Below are 8,612 nucleotides of genomic sequence, written 5' to 3' on the forward strand. Positions count from 1 at the left end.
TATCACATAAGTTGCTAAGTGACATAAGTAATTGAAACAATTTTATTTATTTGTTTCAATATCTTGTCAGACGATACTTTATTTGCTTAATGTTATTTGTGATTGAATGCCCCAATTCACAATTAATTCCTTTAGTGGACCATTCAACCTACATGCAAGAGAGCATAGCGCAAGTTTCTTAGCAAACTTGCCTACTGTGCAATAGGGGTTGGCACATTTTGCCCTACTTGACCCAACCTGAAATTAGCGGGTTGGATCAGGTTTATTCTTATTTGTTTTAGGTTGCACTTAAGCCAACCTGATGTGGTAGATTTTGGTTTCAGGTTGTGCCATAACTACCTGATTGAACCCAACACAGTAGTAAATTTGAAGCTTGCCCACTCGACCCAACCTGAAAAATGGTGGATTGGATCAGGTTTATTCTTATTTGTTTTGATTGCTTAAGCAACCTGATGTGGTAGGTTTTGGTGTCAGGTTGTGCAGTAACAATTTCATTGAACCGACTCAGTAGTAATATTTTTTTGTAAACTCTAAATTCTATGAGGAATCTTGTGATTAGGCCATTGATTGCTTACCATGTTCTTTGCCACACTGAATCATTGACCTCCATTAAAACAACCAAACCTTAAGTCTAACACTTCAACGATTTCTCTTCTTTTCTCATCACATTTTATATTCTTCAATCATCTTACTGTCTCCGACCACCAAGTTGCTGCAAGTGAGATTTTTGCTCTTTGGAACATGTTGTGTCTTGAAAAATTTCAACAAAAATTGATTTTCTTTCATTTTCTTTTCATGATTAGTACATGATATTGATTTTTCTTCTTTTCTAGAGACAATTATAGAGGAAGGTGATTGTTGTGGCTGGGCTTTGATAAGCTCACAAACACAAAAGAAAAAAGAGAGAGAGGAAAAAGAACCCTAATTTATTAATCGACAATTTTATGGGATGTACTCTTCATTAAACTTACTACCAGTGTTTAAAAGACTTCATATATACTAAATATAAGCAGTTAGGGTAAAGAGAGGAGAAAATTGCTGTGTTTGAAGTTGAAGAGGGAAAAAACACAGTTTGACTCGAGAACCTAATCCAACCCAAATATGGTTGAGTTACAGCATGTCTCATGTTGCATCAGATCCAAACATCTGAACCTGAAAAATTAATCTAGTGGAATTAGATTTGACAAAACCCAACAACTAGACAATAGTTTTATATCATGTTCTAAACTCCTTCATAAAATGCCATGCACTAAGCTTAAGAATAAATATAGGATAAATATCACTTAGATTTGAGGTTTGTTATAATATTGAATCCATCCTCTGTTATTGGGTATCATATGGAATGGCATTGTTCGTTTTGGTTCTACCCCTTATAGTTTGATTTTGGAATCACTCAAATTGTCTCATACTATTTGAGCATATTTACTTAAGCAATGTGAAATTATGAAATTTTATTCCCATTTCATTATTCTTAGCTCCTGTTATAGGCCTCAAAGAGTCTTGGATCTTGGATGTAACAATCTACTCTCTATGGGAGTTTGATAGGCCTCTTATAACTAAGCTATACAAGCAGAAGAAGGGAAAGGGCAGCCAGGGAAATTCAGTTAGAATGGGCAGTAAGGGAAATTCAGATTAGAGTTAGTTATTGTGGAATCTCCATGTAGGAAGAGGGAGTGTTGAGAGTGTGATTTCAGTTGTATATAAGGGGGGGAAACAGCTGGTTAATGGGGGAGTGAAATCTGGAATTATTGTTGGAGGCCACTAGCCCCTCGAAGTGCTAGTCACCCCTTTTATTTTTTCTGTCATTGTTATTCCCTGTATCCAGCTTGTTTGGCCATCATTTTAATTTCAATATATCAGTATAATTTTCCAGTTACTTAAAGGTTGTGCTGAGTGTTAACAAATAGCATTTTTATTGAGCATTGCGGTTGTGTTTTCATCAAATTGCTATTAGAGCTAGGTTGGGGAATGGTAAAATCCAAGATGGAGAACATAATGGATAACATTGAAAAGGAAATGAAAAAAGTGAAGGAAGACATGGACACGATGAAGATTGACTTGGGTAGCGTTAAAGAGTATTTAATGAAGATGTGCGAATTAATGCGTATGAGGGAAGAAAGGGATGAGAAACGATACCGAGAGAAGGAGAAATCGTCCTCGTCTTCAGAGAATCATAATTCTGGCCGAGACAAGGAACTTAAAGGAGAACATAGCAGTGATAATAGGAAGGAGGACAAGAGGATTTGCAAACTAGAGTTGCCGATATTTAACGGGGATGATCCTTTTGGATGGACCTTCAGAGCTGATCAGTACTTTACGGTCAATCGTTATGAGGAAGAAGAGAAAGTGCAAGCTGCGACGGTGTGTATGAAGGGTTGAGCCTTGAACTGGTATCAATGGGTCGCATCCCAGTCGCCAATAACTTCTTGGAGCTCTTTCAAGTCGGCGCTAGTTGAACGATTCCGACCATCGTAAAAGGGGTCTGCTTATGAAGCATTGGTGGCATTGAGGCAAATTGGGATTGTGATTGAATATCGCGAACATTTTGAAGAGTTCTCAGCTCCTCTGCGTGAGTTAGGAGAAGATCTCCTAATGGGCATCTTTTCAAATGGCCTTAGAGAGGAGTTACGGGCTGAACTAAGGCTGAGTAAGTCCAAAAGTTTATTTGAACTCATTGACCAGGCCCATTGAATAGAAGAAAAGAATCGGGTCTTGGACAAAACTAAGCCCAGGTTTTCCAAAGCCCAAACAGGCAAACCCGAGAGTTACAATCGGGTCTCTTCTTCTCCAGATCTGGGTTGCCCAAATTGGTGGAACCTGGCAACCAAACCCACTGAACCAGGACAAAGTAATCGTGTGTGGGACAAGAGAGAAAAGCCGATGGAAGGAACAGCAACTCCACCCCGAAATGACGGATTCCAGCAGTTAACAGAGGCTGATTTATAATATAAACGAGAAAGAGGACTCTGTTTCCGGTGTGACGAGAAATTCAGTCCCAATCATCGGTGTAAGAGTCGATCTCTCCAGATTTTATTGCTGCTTGACGACGATGAGACTGACAGAGGAGAACCTGTGAGTAAGCCAAAGGCAGAAACTACTGCGGAAGGTAATCCTCTATCTTTATCCATGAACTCAATTGTTGGCATTACATCGGATCGAACCATGAAGCTTCGGGGGTAGATTGGGAGTGAGGAGGTGGTTGTGTTAGTGGATAGCAGAGCCTCACACAATTTTATCTCACATGCCTTGGTGCAAAAACTAGAAATTTCAATTGATGGAGCTAAGTCTTTCGGGGTCATGGTGGGTAATGGGTTCAGAATCAAGAGTGAAGGAATCTGTCAGGACGTGAAGCTAGAAATGCAAGGGATGGAAGTTCAACAAGATTTTTTTTCATTTCAATTGGGTGGGGCCGATGTGGTCCTAGGAATTGCTTGGTTAAGCACCTTGGGAGATGTTTGTTCCAATTGGGGCAAGTTGACTATGGCGTTTGATAAGGGAGGGAAAAGGGTGATGCTCAAGGGTGATCCTTCACTTGTTAAGACAGTAGTTTCTCTGGAAACTTTACTCAGGATGTTGCAAATGGAGGGGGATGGACACTTGGTAGAATGCAGTTCAATAGAGGTCAAGGATAGTCAGGAAGAAGGAAAAGTGGAACCTGTGGTGGCTAAGGTGTTAAATGATTTCGCCCAAGTTTTTAACCAAACTACTAGGCTCCCTCCCCGCAGACAACTAGACCATGCCATCACCTTTCAACCTGGAGCCAAACCACCCAACATTAGACCATACAAATACCCTTACCTCCAAAAGAATGGGATTGAGAGATTAGTTGGGGAGATGATGGATGCGGGAATTATCCAACCTAGCACAAGCCCTTACGCTAGCCCCATGTTGTTAGTTAAGAAAAAGGATGGGAGTTGGCGATTCTGTGTTGACTTTAGAGCCTTAAACAACATTACCATACCCAACAAGTTTCCTATTCCATCCATTGAAGAGTTGTTGGATGAGCTAGCGGGGGCTACAATCTTTTCCAAGTTAGATCTGAAGTCCAGGTATCTTCAAATTCGAGTTACAGAGGACATTCCAAAGACAGCCTTTCGCACCCACGAAGGCCATTATGAGTTCTTAGTGATGCCTTTCGGGTTGACAAATGCACCATCCACCTTCCAAGCCCTTATGAATATGATTTTTCGACCATTATTACGGAAGTTGATCTTGGTTTTTTTTTACGATATTATCTACAGCCCTAACATGACTACCCACATTCACTATTTGCGGCAAGCTTTCAAGATTCTGCAGGATAATGCATTGGTGGTCAATAAAAAGAAATGCCTATTTGCTCAATATAAGTTAGAATATTTGGGTCACTTAATCTTAGCCAAGGGGGTGGAGGCTGATCCACAGAAGATCGAATCGATGATATCTTGGCCTGTACCGCACAATGTGAAAAGTTTGAGAGGGTTTTAAGGGCTTACGGGGTATTACTGGCGATTTGTGAAAGGCTATGGTTCTATCGCTCAACCACTTATCTAATTGTTGAAAAAAGATTCCTTTAGTTGGGGTGATGAAGCTCAACGGGCATTTGACAATCTTAAGACTACAATGACTATTGTTCCCGTCTTAATAAGACCCAATTTTGAGCTTCCATTTGAAATTCAAACAGACACTTCAGGGGCTGGAATGGGTGCTATTTTAGTTCAGAATGCTAGGCCTATTGCTTTCATCAGTAAGGCTTTCTCACTTCAATCTCGGCTTAAGTCAGTCTACGAACGGGAACTTATGGCTATCGTCTTTGCTGTCTGTAAATGGAGTCATTATCTCATTGGCCGCAAATTTATGATCAAGACGGACCAGCGAAGCTTGCAATTTCTTACGGACCAAAGGGTTAAAACGCTGGAACAGCACAAGTAGATTTCAAAGCTCATGAGGTACTCATTTGAGATTCACTACTATCCGGGCAATTCTAACAAAGTGGTTGATGCTTTATCCCATAGAGAGGACACAAGGGAACTTACTGCCATTACCAAGGTTCAGTTCGTTGATTATGATGGATTAGTAGTCGTTGAAGCGCAAGCTGATCCAAAGCTACAAGTCATTTTTCAAGACCTCCTTTTTGACCCTAGTAGTTTTCCTCACTACCAACTCTGTAAAGGTCGTTTATTGTTTAAGAACAGGTTGGTATTCCCTAAAAACTCAACATTCATTCCTAAGTTACTAGAATTTCATTGTAGTCCTAGTGGTGGCCACTCTGGCTTCTTTAGGACTTATAAAAAAATAGTTCCTGTTGTGTTTTGGGAGGGTATTGGACGGGATGTGCAGAAATTTGTTCAAGCATGTGCCACTTGCCAAGTCAACAAACACTCTTCCCTCAGGCCTGCAGGGTTGTTACAGCCCCTTCCTATCCCAACCCAAGTGTTTGATGATCTTTCAATGGACTTCATAGGTGGGTTACCTATGGCCAAAGGTTATGATACTATTTTGGTGGTGGTCGATCGATTTACAAAATACTCTCACTTCCTCTTGTTAGCCTATCCTTACACCGCCAAAGATGTCACTAATGTGTTTCTGCGTGAGGTGGTCAAACTTCATAGCTTCCCACAATCTATTGTCTCTGATCACGACAGGGTATTCATGAGACAATTTTGGCAAGAATTGTTTAAATCAGTTGGAACATCCCTTAAATTTAGCTTCGTCTATCATCCCTAAACAGATGGGCAAACAGAGGTTGTTAACCGGTGCTTAGAGGCCTATCTCTGCTATTTTTGCAGCTCCCAACCCCAGCAGTGGCCCAAATGGTTAGCGTGGGCTGAGTTTTGGTACAACACTACGTACCACAGCTCCACCAAAATGACCCCTTTCAAGGCTCTAAATGGCAGGGATCCTCCCATTCTTTTAAAGCTCACTGACTGTCCCTCCTTGGTGGAAGATGTCAACTGACAGATTAGGAACAGAAATGCCATATTGGAAGAGCTCAAGCACAATTTGGCCGTAGCTCAAGATCAGATGAACTAGTCTACGGATTCACACCGCAGAGATGTCTCTTTTCAACCCGGGGATTAAGTATACTTGAAGCTCCAGCCGTATCGGTTTCGGTCCTTAGCTAAGAAGCTCAATGAGAAGCTAAGCCCTTGCTTTTATGGCCCCTTTAAGGTGTTAGACAGGGTTGGACAAGTGGCTTATTGGTTGGACCTTCCCCCTACTTCTTGTGTCCATCTGGTGTTTCATGTTTCCCAACTTAAACGGAGTCTTCATTCTTCAGTACTTGTCCAACAGCTTCCCTCTTTTCTGACTGAAGACTTGGAATTTCAAGTGCACCCCGAAGTTGTCCTCTCTACTCGCCAGCTGCTGGATGGCTCCTTGGAAGTTCTGATTAAATGGCAGGACCTCCCACCCTTTGAAGCCATTTTGGAGGCTTATGATTGCTCTGCAGTTTCCAGGTTTTCACCTTGAGGACAAGGTGGTTCTCGAAGAGAGGGGGGGGTGGGGGGGTGAATTCAGATTAGAGTTAGTGTGGAATCTCCACGTAGGAAGAGGGAGTGTTGAGAGTGTGATTTCAGTTGTATATAGGGGGGGAAATAGCTGGTTAATGGGGAAAGTGAAATCTGGAATTATTGTTGGGGCCCACTAGCCCCTCGAAGTGCTAGTCACCCCTTTTATATTTTTCTGTCATTGTTATTCCCTGTATTTAGCTTGTTCGGCCATCATTTTCATTTCAATATATCAGTAAAATTTTCTAGTTACTTAAAGGTTGTGCTGAGTGTTAACAAATAGCATTTTTATTGAGCATTACGGTTGTGTTTTCGTCAGAGTCAATTCCCATGTGGCATCTCAGCCCAATGTGGCTTTGGTCCACACCGTGAGGTAGGCTCAACTTTGATACCAATTGTAATGATTTTTTGCTATATAGTATAATATTATCTGCTTTGTGCCTAACCCTCATCTCATACTTCTTAGCCTCTAGCTCTCTGCCTTAAAGAGTCTTTAGATCTTGGATGCTACAATCTACTCTCTTTAGGAGTAACTCCTCATGTGCAATAGTTGCCCAACATGTCTCTTTGGCCTACACTATAAGGTAGGTTTAACTCAATACCAATTGTAATGATTCTTTGCTATATAGTACTGATATTACCCGCTTTAGGCCTAGACCTCATGGTTTTGCCTTTGTAATCACCCAAAAAGCCTTATAAAATAGTAGAATAGGTATACATTTATATAGCCCAATGAGCCTCCTTAACCAGACAATGTAGGATTCTTACAGCTCATCCTTATTGGATCTTAGGTGTCATACTTGCGGTTCTAAAAATATCTCTTACACCCCATATGGTTTATCATTCTTGTGGCTTTAAAAACTTTTGGACAGATATCACAAAACCCTTAGAATCACTTACTGTGGAAGGTGTTGAGATAGTTTTATTACTGCAGGGGATGAATCGATACTATGGAACCTTAGGGGTCCCAAGGATATTTACCCAGAATATAAATATAAAAAATATCAGCAAGTTGAACTCATCAATACTCATCTTGAGGATTGTCCAAGATTTGCAGAAAGCTTGACATGTCAGCCTTATCTGTAATATTTGAAGTACAAAATTTTTGAAGCTTCTCACAAATGCCTATTTGTTAACCACTATTGTTTCAGCCAACTTGAACAAGAAATATTTGCACTGATATTGAATATTCACAGACTGGAAATAAAGCAATAAAGGCTTTGTAAACGGAAAGGAACAACTAGTCACTATTTTGGTAAGCTTAGATCAATAAGATTGTACACTTTGTTTATAGATACACCAAAAGGATGACCAAGATTAATTATGTCTTTAAATTTTTCATTTACAGATTTGTTGATGCTTTGGTTTATAGAGATAAAGACTGAGTGTTCAACATACATTATCCGTTGAATAACAAGTTTTCAAAAGCTTCTACTGTATGTCGAAGAGGGTTATAGTAGTTTACTGTTTTCAAATGTTTAGGAAAGCTAGATTTGAAGTTAAACGTGATTCAAGAGTAGATTTCTTATGTGGTTAACATTTCCCCTGATGATTGTTGAAGTTAAAGTTGAGCATTACTTTTAGGTTATTCTACGGTGGGGACTGCAGCGAGGCACAAGTGTGCTACCATGTAGCCTAAAGCCGGAACGGATAAGGAAAAACATAGATATCTTTAGTTGGTGTCTATCAGAGGAAGAATGGAACTGGTTGAACCAGATTGAGCCTCAGGTATGTTTATTTGGAAATGAACCTTTCAGTAGTCTCTCAGCCACTGGGTTCATGTTTGGTAGTGGTCCTCTTCAAGCTGTGCGTGAGATGGAAGATGATGTGGAATCCAATGCCTGATTTTAATACTTGTTTTTTTTCTAAAAGATAATATATCATTTATTTTCAAATTGTGATAATGCTGATTATTATAATATGTGGTATGGTATGCCCATTGTTTGTAAGATTTTGATTTTGTGGATGCTGAATGGAAAGCCAAATTTTACATTATTAATTAATGAGTAATACTACACTTACAAATAAATTTTACAAAGATCTCCATACAAAATGATGTGGCAAAAAATGAATGGAATAGTGAATTTAATGAGTTTGACTATTTGTTTTACTCTTTCATTCATTTTT

General features: G+C 39.9%; 1 long non-coding RNA gene across 1 annotated transcript; it reads left to right on the forward strand.

Moving 5' to 3' along the window:
- Positions 1 to 327: 327 nt before the first annotated feature.
- Positions 328 to 8,480, forward strand: LOC116120741. The gene is made up of 2 exons (XR_004126595.1): positions 328 to 415; positions 8,070 to 8,480. It is a non-coding gene; the product is annotated as an uncharacterized LOC116120741 (long non-coding RNA).
- The last annotated feature ends 132 nt before the right edge of the window (positions 8,481 to 8,612 follow it).

The sequence above is a fragment of the Pistacia vera genome, unplaced genomic scaffold (genome assembly GCF_008641045.1).
Source record: "Pistacia vera cultivar Batoury unplaced genomic scaffold, PisVer_v2 Contig942, whole genome shotgun sequence".
In the NCBI taxonomy this organism is placed as follows: Eukaryota; Viridiplantae; Streptophyta; class Magnoliopsida; order Sapindales; family Anacardiaceae; genus Pistacia; species Pistacia vera.